Genomic DNA, 14,704 nt, shown 5'->3' with positions numbered 1-14,704 from the left:
GTAGGCACACAATTCATAAAAAATAAGTTATTAATGTATTGACAGTTAATTTGATCATAAATAATGTTATCTTATTAATTTGATCATATTTATTTTTAAAATTATTTTATCAATTGTGATTTAAACCATTTGATTCATGACAGCCTATTTATTGTTATAACTAACTTGACATTTTTTAACTTACATAAATAGTGGAGCATTAAATTTCTTATTTAAGTTATTAAATAAAAATAAAAGGAAAAATATTTAATTATCGATAAATATAATATAGCTCAATATATATATAGCGAAAAGAAATAATATATTTTTATATTTAAGGAACGAATAACTGAATAAAAAGATATAACCCAACTTTAACAATTATTGTAGATGTATTTTTAAAAAGTAAAATTTGAAAATTAATATTGTTTTCTTAATTTTCTTTGAAAAAATTGTGCGTGTATATTATTTTCATTAACTTCACTTCTGGTATTCTTTTAATAAAATTACACCTTGACCTATAGTGTTTTATTTCCTTTGTTTCAACGACACACTTTTTTTTTTACTAAATTTCAAAAAAATGACAGATTTATCTATTTAGTAAAATTATCTAAAAAAATTGTCAACTTTACTCCTAATGAGATGATTTGTAATTCTACAAAATAGATAATTTTATTTAGATCATATATAATAAAAAAATAAATGTTCTAATATTTTTAAACTCTGTACCTATTTAAAATACTACAAATAAATTGGGATGAAGGAAATAAAAAAAATTATAGAAACATTAAGTTTCGTATATAAACATGGATTTAAAGAAAAAAAAAATTGTAACACGACTTAACTTATTGTATCAATATAAAATTTCAACTCTTTTAGTATTTAATTACATCACAACTTATATTTTTTCTTTCACTCTCTAAAATTCACGGATACATCACAAAAGAATATGATGTATTCATGTAAAATTAAGTAATGTATTAGATCTCCAAAGGAATGTGATATATCCGTAGAAAATTAAGTGATGTATTCAAAAGATTGTGATGTATTCATGTAAAATTAAGTAATGAATCGGGAAAAATATGATGCAGTTGTGTAAAATTAAGTGATGCATCTAAAAGAATGTGATATAACTGTGTGAACTGTAAATCAAATATTTTTATTAATATTGAGGAAAGTTGGAATAGGAAGTAATTAGCTAAAAAAAGGGTGAAATTTATGTTGTTTTTACAAATTGGAAAATCCAACCCAAACCCGAAATAGGCCCAAAATTTGTAAGAAGGAGAAAAATTAGGAAAGTAGCATAAATATTATTTGTACTTTCTGTCCTCCTCTAGAAGCACCATTTGCTTCTCTCGTGGTGTGAACATGTTCTTTGTTTTTCTCCGTGCGCTGATGTTGATTTCTCTATTCAGAACTTCATTGTCTCGATTCAGAGCTTCTTTGTTGTTCCAAGCTCATATTTTCTCATCTTTTGTTGTTCCAAAAAAGTTCTTTCGCTATTTTGTTTCTCTGCTCCAAAATGGTGAGCTATTTTGGAGCTATTGTGTCCATCGGTGAAAGAGTTAACCAATTTTTTGTTTGTATTTTTCAATTTTCTTTCTTCAGAGGTAGCGGGTATGGACTGCGTATATTTTACCCCTCCCCAGACCCCACTTGTTGGGAATACTCTGGGTTTGTCTTTCTTTCCTCATCCTTGATTTGCTTCGATTAACTGCGATTTGGGGTTGATTTTTATTATGTAGCTCTATGTATCATTTTTTTGAGTTTTATTTGTGTTGTTGTGTTCACCAATTTAAGGTACCTGTGGTGACCTTCTTTTCTTGATTAATGTAGAGTTGTACTATTTTTCTTAAGGAAAAGTGCGATTTATTCTATTATACCAAAGAATGAAGAATTGGTGTCGAAATAAGTATGTTGGATTAGGGCTTTTGGCTTTGAGAAAGGGACAATAAGCAAGTTGGTTTAGAGTTTTTCGAAATAGGTTCTTTGGTGGTGTTGGATAATTACTTTAGCTTCACATATAATTTGTGCCTGATTCGACAATGGGTTTGATCCGATGATTGTGAAATTTTTTTTATTGATCCAGATATGCTCAATCTTGCCAATTTTGAATGTGTTGATATTTGCATGTTAGCTAAGATGCATGAATTTGAGGTACTGAATAGAAGCAGGCAGAAGGTTGTGATTGAAAAATATTGTCTAGATATATTGTCGAGAGATAGAAGATACTTGATGAAATAGTTGAAATGTTCAAGCGAAACCAGACACCATCAATTTAAGGAAAAACATTGTGTAGATGCATTGCTTTCTCTCTCAGAGGCAGTGCATGAAAATGCTGTTGCTAGAGTACATGTTTTCTCCCTCGGTTCATTCTGCTTTTTTGTCAATCATTTTTTTTTTCTATTTAAGATCAACTTTGTTAACTGTTACCTTTTAGGGATCCTTTTCTTGCAATAATACATGTTCCATTTATCTCTTCTGTCTAAATTTCTCTTGACAGTTAAAACATAGAGGTCAATGTTTTCTAATGTATTATCTAACTAAGCTCATGTTTATCACTTCATTAGTGTGTCAATGTGACGTGATGATCAAGCTGCACCAATATCTCACACTGAGAAGATAATATTAAGAGGCGGGGAGTAATAATGCATGCTGGAACTTCTGGGATTTATCCAAAACGAAGAGAAATTGCAACCTATGAAATCTCACAAGTGATTGAAGATTATCACAAGGCGACTTTAAATGCTATTGAAGCAGGTTAGTTCATTAATTCTCTATGATAATGGACCTATGAAATCTTTTTCATTGTGTAAGTATTCAAGTTCATACTATTGAGTTCTTTCTTTGAAGTAAGAATAGTACAACTCAATAAAAGGTTAGCTAAATCAGAACCTTTATTTCATCCTCTAAAGTTAATGGTTTATACAATTAATGTTTTCACATTCCTTCAAAAATGGTCGCTATATCAATGCATCTAGTAATGGACCTGTCAAGTGTCATGTTCCCTTTTTTCCTCAACCCAGAGCAAGCACAACAAGCCAAGGTCAACTCTTTTAGTTTCTTGTTTCAAAAAGTTTACATCTATAACTTGTAGCTTGATTGTTGATTTTGAGCTATTGAATAGACTTTGTAGCTGAAACTTTTTCCACTTATTCTCCGAGAAATGGTTTCTACTAACTGAATACAATGGATCGAGGTCAAGAGAATATTCCAAGGATGGTTGAGGGCTTCCTTGCTTTCATATTGGGGCGATTGATCCAATGTTGATCCAACTTTCGATTCACTCATGGGATCCGGGCGGGACAATAAAATTTGAAAATATTATTTCTGTAATAGAGTATTATTATGGAGATGAGATCAACAAAATATACACACAACCAATTGACAATGAGATCTAAAAAATATTGTTTCACCTACTGAATAATATTATAAAAAACGATCAACAAAGAATATGCACACAGTAATTCAAAATATAAAGCAAAAGCTTGAGTGAAATAAATTAAATATTTATGTCCAGATCTTTCTCAAAAGCTAACCAATAGGAGGACAAATCTCCAGTACAAATCTTTAATCTAAACCTTAGATATAGAAACTATAAAGAACATTGAGCATTCAAGAACTCGACAGCTCTCAAAACCACTCTAGCTAGTATGGCTGTCTTTCTTAGGCTCTTCTTCCTTTTTCAATTTGTTTATGTGCGTCTCAAAATATCTTCAGTAAGAAACGCAATGTTAATAGAACTCAATAGGTTTTATACTTTTTCAATATTAGTTTTTAATATGTAGGTCATTTGACAAAATCATATTAATAATATATTTTTAGTATGTTTTATTTGTCATTTGATTTATCGTCTACATGATTTACAACTAATAGCTTCTGCATGATGCCTTGATGATTTTGAGTCCAACATCAACTAATAGTGATTAATTTTGAAAGTCACTCAATTTTATTCAGTGATTACCTTAATGTGAAACTATTTAAACATTCAATCAAGTTAGTGCCCAACAAATACTATATCAAAATAGGTAGTTAACTTCATAAAGGAAAGTCAAAATTTGTAATGGTGCAAATACATTTTCTGCCTTCATGACAAAAGCCTCAGAAGATTTATACTAATAAAAGAGTTAATTTGATACTCGTTTCATCTCATTTTACGAGCGTCATTTGACTTCGCACGAGGTTTAAGAAATGTATTTGTGAAATATTTCATGAAGGGTAAAAATAAATTTTAAAGTTTAATTATTTCTAATTTTAGCAATGCGCTGATGATGCAACTGCTCGTGTAAGCTAGTGTACCTGTTATTAGATTAGCAGCTGGTGAACCTATTTTTGATACTCCAGCCCCAATAACAGAGGTGATATTTCACAATCATGGAACCTAATCTACAACTAATTTGATGTGAGCAATGTTCTACTATTTTCTCTATTTACTTAATTAGTCTCACTTATTCAGGCTGGGATAAATACAATTCGTGAAGGTCATAGCAGTTATGCACCAAATGCAGGTATAGTGGAATTTCAGTCAACTATTTATCATAAACTAAAAGGTATTAGTTTCTCCCATTGATGTTCATCACGTTTGTTTCTATTTGCTTTTCTGGTCTTACTTTTTTATGTAGAGGTGAGTGGGTTATTATACATTCATGATAAGATTCTGATAAAGAATGCGGCAAAACAAAGTACTATTCAGGTAGTGCTTGCAGATTGTTCCCAGGGGATGAGGTAACTCTATACATTGAAAGACTAATAACTTTCCATGGGATTGTCATTTTTACGTCAAATATGACCAACTCTTCAATGGAGGCTCTTTCTTAGAGTTTTGGTAGAAAATATAGTTAAAGTTAGTCTTTTTGTGTACATTTAAAAACTTGCAACTTAGTATGATTCAAAGCATTATTTGATGTTTTTCTTTTTGATTTTACTTGTATGTTTCTGTTTGTGTTAAGCAGTGAATTCAGGTCCATTTTTCTTGACAAATTTAAGCTATAAACATGATTTTACTTCTTCAGTTCTTACTTGTTAGGTTGGTTACAATGTTATATCTTTAAATATCTTACTGGAATAGATTCTACTTGAAAGTACCTAACTCATTTTCGCTCCCTTTGCCTTCCTCTAAAGTCTACTTAACCATAATGAACGGAGAAATCTTTTAGGTACTGGATGCACTTCTATTATTTGGGAAAAGAAAAATAGATAAATAAAAGCAAATGTTGTAATCTAATATGTAGTTATAATCATTAAATTCAGATATGAATTTCTTATTGCCAACTATTCAGATATCTGAGGACATTCCCAAAGTGCATAACAGTAAAATACGGTCACATTTTTGCTCCCTAATGTCGTACAACAACAACAAAAACTACATATGCAGTAGTTCCAATAGCCCCACATCGTTGTGTACGCAAATCTTACCCCTAGTTGAGAAGCAGAAAAGTCCATTTCATGCAAAAAATTAGAATTTAGTGTCGTCTTAGAGAACTTTTGTGACCATTCATTGCTAGATTTTGTTATAGAAGACGGTGCCATTTTTCTTCCTCCTAGTCTTAAATCTTCTACTGAAAAGTTATCCCAAATAAGCCTTGTCCTAATCCATAGAGGAATTGATAATCCTTAAGAGGTGTAACTCTAAGTAAACCTCCTTTTCGACATTGCACAATTGGCAATTCCTAATACATTAATAGCATATAATTATTGTCTTAGCTTAAAAAGCCAAAAATAAATAATTATTGTCTTAGTTGTTCTTTGTTTTTCCCTTCATTTTGGTTAATAGTTTTAAGTATATTGAAGTTAGAGCTTAATATCGATTTTTGAACATTGAGAAATGCAGACAATTGTTGTTTAGGTGTCTCTTAAATAAAAATGTTGTGTGCTCATTTGTCGTTTCTATCACATATGCAACTTAGTGTTGTGCTTGTTAGTCGTTTCTGTCTTCTTTTTAGTTTAATTGTGTTCTCGTATGTCATTTTTGTCTCTTTTTAAGTTTAGCTGTCCATCCTGCTTTGAGCAACTTTATTTCAATCTTGCTTGGAGCAACTTTATTTTAACCTTGCTCGAAACAACTTCATTTCATTAGAGATATTTTTTTGCCATCTTATAAACCTATACCATATTTACAGTTATTATTTGATAAATTTAAGATTTCTCAAGGTGATTTTATTCTTTATTTTTAGCTAAACTCGTCTTCATGATTTTATACAGATATCAGGGACTGTTGTAAAACAATTTGGCAATAGATTAGCATCACATATCTACATGACAACATGTTTCTCAGGTGAAGAAAATATTTATTCCCTTCTAATTATACTGTTATAAGGCCCTTTAGCCTAATCGCTGATTCAAGAAATTGCATATAAAAGGGTAACTGGAAATTGAAGCAGGTAGAGCTAGAAACTAAGGTGTATGAGACATTGAATGTCAAAATAAAAATTAGGATAACTTTGTTCACCCAGGCTTAGTGGAAAAATATTGCAACTTTCTTTTGTTTCTTTAGCATTTTGGTGTAAAAAGAAAACACCTTCTTGTCTAGATAGCTTGGTACAGCTCCTTGGGAGGCTTACTTATTGTTAGAAGTTACAAAATATCATTTTGGAGTAGTATTAATGGACTCTATTAATTTATCAAACAAAAAAGGAGATAACACCAAGAGCTAGTTGTTTAAATTATATTATTTTGTTGCTTACCCTACACTAGTGAAGTACCAAACAGTAAACCACGCTATAATTATCAAAAAATTCAAATATAATAAATTAAAAAGAATTAAAGGTTATTATCAGTGATAAAAAGCGCATCCTGATAGTGATCTAATAGGCATTCCAATAATTAAAGGCAAAGCTGCAAGAATTAGACAGTAAATTCACCTAACTGAAGATACTTTCAACAGGTATTGAAAGAACAACTTATTTATCTGAATTATTAGATGAAATTATGGCCATAGATGGGTTGCATCTAGGTAGTGAACGAAAATAGTTGATGCTTTTCAAAATATTTTACATTAAAAATAGATGTCAGACTAAATTATTCCTAATCTATTGAGATATGTTGCAGTTGGTAGTTGTTTATGGCAAAGCAACCATATGAAGTGTAAGATCTTAGGTGGAATATGCAATCTTTACATCCAACTAAAAATTGTTGTGGTTTGGATAGTGTCTATTCTCTCTTAATAAGAGTGTAAGTGGATTTGGTGCTAAAAAGATCAATACCCATACTTTGAGTATCATTAATTTGGATCCTTAAAAGTGTCCATTTGAAGTTTTGAGAACTTCAAATGATAAGAGAAATTTTAATGTGCCTTGAAAGACAACTTTCCTATATTGGACTGAAATAAGTTAAATAGACGTAGATGATATAGACAACCTCATCTAGTTACTTTAATGTGCAGTAAAAAATAGATGAAAATACAATCTAATTTTTTGCGATATTGATTGTGTATACAAATCTTTGGATACTCTCCATCATGATTTTATTGGGATAGTTTGATTCGCTCTCTGAAGAAAACTTTTAGTGTGATTATTTTAAAATTTTATATAAATATTTGATGTCTTATATATTCATATGTTTATACTGATTTTGTTTGGTGACATGAGTATAGGAATAAGGACTAAATTTTGAATGAAAAGAGCATATACTTGAGAAAGTTTGGTAATTTGTGCTACAATCGTGTCAATATCTCCCATTCAGCATTTACATATGACAGTAATTTGGGCAATTTCATGGCAATATCAACAAATAAATTTAGGTACAAATTTACAACTCTTAATACTTGGCATAATATTTATTTTAGATTCACACAATTACATATTAAAAATTGCGGAACATATTTGGTAGAATTGAGACCTAGAGGATGCTTCACAATCTGGTAAAAAATACTTGGTTGGACCCTTTAAATTGTCTGAGAAATACGCATGTTATGTTAGAACAATATTAAGTTTTCTATATTTTGATCTTAGCTTTTTTCACAATTGACCTTATTATTAATCATGTAAGAATGACTTCTATGTGGAGACAAAATGATTTATATGTACCTATTCGGAGGTAGACCACTTGTACACTTCTTTTTTTTTGGTTGATTTATATACATCACTTCCTCTGGTAGACACATTCTTCCATCCACAGTCAATAAATATTCAATAATAATCTCAAATAATATTGTTAACCTTCTCTTTGGTTCCCAATGACATTAAAGAGGAGAACAAATAAATGAAATTTTAAATGTACAAAAATTAAGACTGTTTGTGTTGGGTGCCTTACCAACAATAATTTGACTAATTGTTGATCTCGTGTGTGTAGAACTCTACTAATCTTGTGCGATTGTGTCTACTAACTTTTTCCAGGTATGCCTTCTTCCTCATCCTCGCCTTCTTCAAGACAATTCATTCTCAATTGTTGATTCTTATTATTGTACTCCTCTTCATCATATTTCTAAGGGTTTTCACACTTTTAATACATTATAGATAGATATAGATTATAGATTATAGATACAAATATAGATTATAGATACTACTCTGGTGAATTGGTGAATTATCGATGATTACTATACGATATGATAAAATTATGTTAATTTTTATAGGAGTAACATAATCAATCACTCTTTAAGTAATTATAATGAGTCATCTAGGTATTAAGAGAATAAATAAAATTTAATAAAAAGATAAAATAGACATAAAATGTGAAATTAACTCTTGAGGTTTTAAACTAAATTGTCGTCCTTCAAACGATAATTTTACTGTACCATCCCTTATTATAAGTCATTTATGTATCAAAAAATTAAGAATAACAAAATGATATGTCAACATAAAAAAAAATTGATTGACTATCAAAATTATATTAGTGCCAAATAAATTAGGACGAGATAGAAGAAGATATAAAAGCAACATATATTATTTGAAAATGAAATAAAAAGTATTGTAAACAACAATAATTAACAAAAAAATTTAAAAAATTGACTGATCGCTAAAATTTTATCTGTGCCGCATAAATTGGGATGAAGAAAATGTTCATCTCATTGAAAAATATGTAAAAAATATTATAAATCACATAATTAACAATTTTAAAATATAAAATATTTGTCTGACTCTTGAAATTATATTATTGTCATTTAAATTAAAATAGAAGAAAAATATTATAAATCACAATAATTAAAAACTTAAATTATTTTAACAGAAAAGGGTCAAAAATACTTCTGAACTATCTGAAATGGATAAAAAATATTCTCGTTAATTTTTTGGCTTAAGAATATCCCTCCGTTAAATATTTGGCTAAAAAAATACCCCTCCTCCTAATAGAATTCCAACAATGACACCACCTAGATAAAAAAAACCACCTGGACATTCCACATCTTTTTTTTTTGGATTTAATTTTTGAATTTTATTCAAATTAAAAACCAATCACATAGTCTTTACACATTGAGAAGTTGTTGGATATTCCACATCACTATCCACATGTATAATTCTTTTTAAGAATCCATCAGCCCATCAACGATCAACAACCCCATTTGACTTAAAACCTTAAATTTTTGTACCAATTTTGTAGCAAGAACATTTTAACAATTGTTGCAGCCTAAATGGTGATATATTCAATGGAAAATTAACTAAATGATGGAACCAATCCCTTTATACAATTTTTGCAAAATGATGAAACCAATTTGTCTCTCAAGATGATTTTCTTGTCCACCACCTTTGAAACTGTTATCAATCAATTGTCCCACATTGGAAAAATAGAAAAATGCTAAGGGGATTATAAGCCAAATGAGTTCTCCCACCTATTAGACTAGTCTTTTGGGTTGGACTCTCCCGTTTAGTTTATAACATTGGTGCTTTTATTGAGAGTCCCACGCGTTGGGCTGTGACTTTGAGTGGTGGTCTGCGCGCTAGGAGTGGTGGCTTGGACCCAAGAGGGGTGCCAGTCGTGATCAACTGGCGTAGCCATGACCAACAAGGATCGATTCACGTGTGGGGAGCCGCGCATTGGGCCGTGACTCGTAGTGGTGATCTGAACCCAAGAGGGGTGCCAGCCGTAAGCCAAATGTGTTCTCCCATCTATTAGACTAGTCTTTTGGGTTGGGCTCCAGAAACAAAATTATAAATGCAGTGTGGCAGTCTACACAAACTCTGACATTATACGGATAGGGACCCAGGTGGAGAATTGAGAAGTGCAAACGCTAAAGTCGAGTGATTCTCTATGGTATTGCAACCTCTCTTCCCTCTGATCCATAAGTCAAAGATGCACCGATTCTTTGGGAGAAAAGACATCATTTTTTCCTGAACTTGTCGCCAAAATTTACTTTAGCACTTAAACTTAACTTATAATTTATTTACCCCCCTTAACAACTTTCAACTGAATTTTTTACCACTCTAATTACTGACGTGACAAATTTTTTAAAAATCAGTCCATAAATAACTTTAAAAACGTGGAAAAAAGGTGGGGTCCACCTTTTAAATTTTATAATTTAATATATATATAATAATAATAATAATAAGAAAACATCTACTTCACTTCTTCATCTTCTTCAACCCCATCCCCCTCGTTCCCCTCACCCCCACCCCCAGCACATCGTTGTAACATTGAATTTAATTTTTCTTCTTTCCAGCAATGAATCTGAATATTTGTCAATATTTTGTTAATTTTGATTGTTAAAAACGTTGAGGGAGTTAGAATTGAAGGTTGAAATAATATTTTAATGGAGGAAAAATCTTAAATTGATTTGAGATTTTATTTTTGATGTGTTTTTGTGATTATGTACTTGTATTAAGTCCATTGTTGGATTTACTCAAGTTAATTCAAGTCATTTTTTCATGTGATGAAGAAAAAAACTCATTGAAAACTTGCAACAATGGAGAATATTGATAGGTGGGTTCTTCTAAAACTGATACTGTAACTTATGGTAGTGGAATTGTCTCTGTAGGTTAATTTGTGGGATTGTAAATTTATCTTAGGAAATTATGACTTAATTCAATGTGTATGATTAAGGAGGAAGAACGAGGGTATATATGTAAAAATAGGTTATTTATATGTTTTATTTTTTTTAAAAAATATATAAAATGTATGTGTGTGATTACTTTTTAAAAAATAAAATTATAATTTCTTACGTGGCAATGACATGACACTGATGTGGCACTGATTTGGTAATGACATGGCGAGTGTGTAGCGCACTCTCCGTTGTGAGAGTGAAATTTTAATTTTGAGGTTGAAATTAATTCAATTGAAAGTTGTTAAAGGGGTAAATAATTATAAGTTAAGTTTAAGTGCTAAAGTAAGTTTTGGTGACATGTTCAGGGGGAAAATGATATCTTTTTGGCGACATGTTAGGGGGGAAATGATATCTTTTCTCATTTTTTTTGGGGAGATTTTAAGTTAAATGGGACTGTTGATGATAATACTCTTTTCTATATTTGTTTATTGGATGAGTCTTTTGGCTATTTAGATAGTTAGGGTATTTTTTTTTTTAATCCTTTTTCGTTATTTTAATAATTAATTATCTAAATTCTATTTATATTACATAAGTTGAAATAAAAAAATTATATATATTGAACCCGTGCTAGCACGGATTATGCATATCTAGCATTGTTATATATAATAAATATCAGTAGCAGATCCAGGATTTAAGGACAGTGGGTGCTTAAAAAATTTAGAAACTGAAAAAAAATTCATCTTAATGAGGTTCAAACCCAGAGAACCTTAAAGTCAACCTAAATGTCAATGCACCCAACCAACTTTTATTTTGGTCAGTGCTTTTATATATTATATGCCAATTTTCGTATACTTTCTATGCAAGTTTACTTATTCCGCGTCGAGTTTATCATATATTTTAAAACGCCTTTTTACATAAAAAAAACCTACAAACATTAATTCTACCAAAAATCTAACATTAATTTTTCATGTATTTTTTGTTAAAATTAATGGAAAATATATTAGTTGTCACTTCTAATAAGAAAAGATTTTATCATAAATATATTTAATTTATTTTCAACTTTTAATGAAAAACATAATATTCAAATAATATTTTTAAGACCCTTCATATTTTTAATATATTATAGATTATAAATTATAAATATATATATGTATAGATTATAGATTATAGATTATAGATATAAATAGATATAGATATAGATATAAATTATAGATTATAGAGATGGAAGAAAAACTATTAAATAAAAGGGCAAGAGGCAATCAATATTTAGAAAAAACTCCCTCCTGCTTCATTTTAAACCACAAAATGAAATCTTTAGGAAATACTCCATCTAATATTAATCGTCTTCTTTTTTGTTTTAATCGTTCTTTTAATTAGAAGTTAAAAATACGAACGCTAATTTCATTAATTTACTTTTTAAAAACTTTTTGAAACTAACTTTCAAATTCATTTATACTTGAAAAAATCATTTATACAAGTAAAATGAAAAAATATAATTAATTCTTTTCTTAGTTTTATAAATTAAGAAATAATATGAGATAATAATTTATTGTAAGGTGAACAATTTATATGGAACGGACGGATTAATATATAAATAACCGTTGATGCACTCATCTGAAAAATGAAACAATTTTTTGTCAGTTTCAAGATTGCTTTCTTTCCTTTCCTTCCATCTTTATCTTTCCATAATAATTCATGCACCTAAAAACGATTGATGGGCATATCTCAGTTGTTCTTGTTCATTCAATACAAAGCTTCCCTTCAGATATTTCTCTTCTCTCGATTTTCTACTTCTCAGATACTCTCACACAAGACATGTAAGCCACTGTTATGATCACCACTTAATATTTTTAAAATTCTACAGCTATGCTATAACCAGAATCGGATTCCACGTGTATTTGAAGTTTATGAATTTCTATCATAATTTCAAATAATTTTAGTGATAGCTGTTTCACAATATTTTGTTTTTAACTTACCCTGTTCATCTCTACCTCTTAACCTATATTCTTAACAACTTCTTCTTTAACCACATCCCGGAACATTAATCTGGCAAACAACATTCGTCCTTTAAACTTCTTTGTTTTGGCGGACTATTTAAAGCCAGGATTCCTAGGAATTTACAGGTTAAACCATCGTTATTATTAAAAAGTTAAGAGGCTAACCATATACTAAGGGTAATTGTTTTAAAATTAAAAATTTAATTTACATGATGTACAGTTAAACATATTTAAAACACAAACAAAACATATTTTTGGTGGGGAAATATAGAATAGATAAGAACTTACATGAAGTAACTGGGATAGAGGTTTCCCTTTCGGGAACCCCCGAAGGACTGAGCGAAAAACTTCAAAGCTTTTATTAAACCAAACTTAATATTTTACAAGCTTAAACCCCGGAGAGGAAATGAGCTGGGAGGAAAAATATACATTCAAGAAAGGGGAATATGTTGTGAGAGGAATGTTTTTTGTTGTTTGGGTTTTTTTTTTTACCCTCTTTCTTCTACTAAATTACAAGTCTTATACAGACATAATGGAAAGAAAACGAATGGACTCAATTACACTACGTGGCCTCAAAACAAATGGCCGACACTTAAAAATAAGATTCTTTAATAATGCAAGTCAGGTACACTTTGGGCCCCATCATCACATGCATTATTGTTTCTTTTGACAGACGCGTGCTTCAATAATTTTTCCCTTTTTTGAAGGGTAGTGATAAAGGAAGCACTCTGACACATTACAGGACTTAAAGTGGGCATACCCACATGGCACACTTTATCTTTATTTTATATCATACTACTTGATCCTTATCTTTCCACGTATCAATCTTTTCTACCATTTACTTGTTTTCGTCTGGTTACGTATCAAAGTTGTGAAGTGCAATGGAATCAAAACTCATCCTTGAATCATCATCTTCGTTGGGATCTTGAGCATCTTGGAGATAAGCAAAACTGCCATTAAATTCACCTCCTTCGTCTTCTGAACTTGGCCTGTTATCATTATCAATTTGGATTGTCTTGGCTATCTATGTTCGAAACTATTCTGTCTGTACTTGTACTAGGCTTTTCTCTGCTAATTACTTGTTTATCTGATTCTTGACTGTTAAATTTTTTTCTAAAGTCTGTTTTATGATAGTTTCAATTTTCTCATTTGTCTTTTTTAAAATCATAGACCTTTTCAAAGTATTACACGTATTGGGTAGTTTTTGTCTTGATGAAGAGTATCCTTCATCTTCACTTTTTCGCAAAGTGACAACCATTAACGGATTTGACATGTCTTTATCGGCTACCGTTTGAACCAGACTAGCTGTACCTCTATCCGGTACAGTGAATTTCTTAGCATTCAGTGGGGAATGCACACTCTTCTCATCCATTTTATATTGAGATGGAGAACTCAAAGTCTAGGTACTTGGAGTCTGGGTACTTGCATTTGTCTGGGTAGTGTTAATTTTGTTTTGCAACGTGTGTACTTGTTCCTTAAGTCTAGTGTTTTCAAGAAGGAGGACCTCTTTATGGACATAAAGTCTCTGTCATCGTGGAATAGTGTTCGCAAAAAATTACTTTGTCTGTGTCTCTCTGGATATTGTATTGGGGTATTTGATTTGGATTTTGTCTAAGGGCTGGAGTTATATAAAAATTTGGCCCAAGGTGTCCTCTAGCATGATCTATTACTTCAGAAAAATTATTAAAACCTTTAAAAAGTGGGTCCTCATTTATAGATTCTAATACTTCTATCCAGGTTTGAAAAACACCATTAGTTTTACCATGTATGACTACATAGTATTGAAATCTATTTTCTCTATTTTTATCAGAAAAATATT

General features: G+C 30.4%; 1 long non-coding RNA gene across 21 annotated transcripts in view; it reads left to right on the top strand.

Annotated features, from left to right (window-relative positions):
- The first annotated feature begins 1,293 nt into the window (after positions 1–1,293).
- LOC107856918 overlaps positions 1,294–14,704 on the top strand; it is a 27,103-nt gene continuing 13,692 nt past the window's right edge. For 2 of the 21 annotated variants that reach the window (XR_007051970.1, XR_007051973.1), the window contains exons 1-6: positions 1,295–1,653; positions 2,550–2,739; positions 4,436–4,487; positions 4,602–4,704; positions 6,181–7,717; positions 8,269–8,312. This is a non-coding gene — a long non-coding RNA (uncharacterized LOC107856918). Of the gene's footprint in view, positions 1,654–1,688; positions 2,329–2,549; positions 2,740–4,237; positions 4,338–4,435; positions 4,488–4,601; positions 4,705–6,180; positions 11,110–13,592; positions 14,699–14,704 lie in introns of those variants that run through there. The other 19 variants (XR_007051980.1, XR_007051967.1, XR_001670741.2 and 16 more) reach the window with 19 other exon arrangements.

Source organism: Capsicum annuum, chromosome 1 (assembly GCF_002878395.1).
Source record: "Capsicum annuum cultivar UCD-10X-F1 chromosome 1, UCD10Xv1.1, whole genome shotgun sequence".
Lineage (NCBI taxonomy): Eukaryota > Viridiplantae > Streptophyta > Magnoliopsida > Solanales > Solanaceae > Capsicum > Capsicum annuum.
This window is presented reverse-complemented; position numbering and strand designations above follow the sequence as displayed.